Source organism: Octodon degus, unplaced genomic scaffold, assembly GCF_000260255.1.
Source record: "Octodon degus isolate 3935 unplaced genomic scaffold, OctDeg1.0 scaffold00084, whole genome shotgun sequence".
Taxonomy (NCBI): domain Eukaryota; kingdom Metazoa; phylum Chordata; class Mammalia; order Rodentia; family Octodontidae; genus Octodon; species Octodon degus.
The window spans coordinates 460158-461713 of record NW_004524660.1 but is presented as its reverse complement, the minus strand read 5'-3'; the positions used below and the strand labels follow the sequence as shown (position 1 = coordinate 461713).

Here is a 1556-nt window from a genome sequence, read left to right as displayed (position 1 = left end):
AATGAGTCCTGCCTACCACTGGGATCTGCAAGAGTCTTGCAGAGCACTATCCTTTTCCAATACAAAATCAAGAGAGCCTTGCACATCAGTGGGCTGTACTCAACAACAACATCAGATCCTTCTTGAACTGCACCTTGACCCCCTCTCCTTAATGAGGTAGAAGGATTATCGAACCTCACAAAGCAGGAGCTTTGGCAAGCATACCCTACCCTCCTGCACTTTGAAGAACCAGGCTGGCTTGCCCACCACCAATCTACCATCACTGCAAAAAATAACAAAAGGAAGGAACAAAAGGCAATCTGATACCTCTAGCCCACCCAAAACAAGCCCATGAGGCAAGATCAGAGAACTTGGAAGTCACACACCCAGCAAAGGGACGAAGTTTCCAGAGCCCTGAAGACAAGGGGTAATACACCAAAATACGGACTCATTTTCCACTCCACCTTCACTGGCCGAGCAGCTGCCAAGAACAAAGGCCGCATCTCCCGATACCTGGCAGACAAGTGCAGTATTGCCTCCAAACCGATTGCTTCTCGAGGTACCCACCAGTGTGTTTGAGGAGAAGCTTCGAGAACAAGTTGAGGAGCGCCTGTCCTTCTATGGGACTGGAGAGATTCCACGGAAGGATCTGGATGTTATGAAGGAGGCGATGGTTCAGGCAGAGGAAGCCACTGCTGAAATCACCAGGAAGCTAGAGAAACAGGAGAAGAAACGCTTGAAGAAGGAAAAGAAGCGGCTGGCTGCACTGGCTGCTCTGGCGTCTTCAGAAAACAGTAGTACGCCAGAGGAGCATGAGGAGACACAAGAAAAACCCAAAAAGAAAAAAAAAAAAAACTCGAGGAGGCTCCTCAGGAGAACAGAATGGATAGTTCATCTGTCTCTATTTCCAAACCCAAGAAAAAGACATCTTTTTCCAAGGAAGAGTTGATTAGGAGTGACCAGGAAGAGAGCTGGTGGGAGTCCAAATCCACCCAAAAAGAAGAAGAAATCTTCATCCAAGGAGGAAACAGATAGTGAACCAGAAGAGGCAGCTAGAAGTATCCCCAAGAAAAAAAGAAAATTGTCTTCAAAGGAAGAGCCAGTCAGTAGTGGGCCTAAGGAGGCTGCTGCCAGCAAGGGCACTATGAAGAAAAAAAGAAAAAGCTTCAAAGAACATCCCAGGAGGATTAGAATGGACATTCTCTGGGGGCAGGTATGGGGAGTGCCCCAAGGTGACATTTCCCATCCCTTCCCCTAAATCCCAGTCAATAAAAACAAATCCACAAAATAAAAATAAAAGAATTTCAGACCTTGAAGATAGCATTGCAGCTAGGAAAAATTAAGGAAAGATCTTTTTAGTATATGTGCTGCTGAAGCAAGCACAAGGAAAGATCTCTTAAAAAAACAACTATGATCCAGAAAACAATTCAACAGCTGCAAGACAATGCAAAGATGAACAACATTAAACTAATAGGCATCCATGAAAAAGAAGGAGGCAATACAAATAACATGAAAAGGATATGCACAGAAATGATAGTACAAAACTTCCCAAACATGGGGAACAAGCTGACATTCAG

General features: G+C 44.9%; 1 pseudogene; it reads left to right on the top strand.

Moving 5' to 3' along the window:
* The first annotated feature begins 330 nt into the window (after positions 1-330).
* LOC101592833 lies at positions 331-1237 on the top strand (annotated as a pseudogene).
* The last annotated feature ends 319 nt before the right edge of the window (positions 1238-1556 follow it).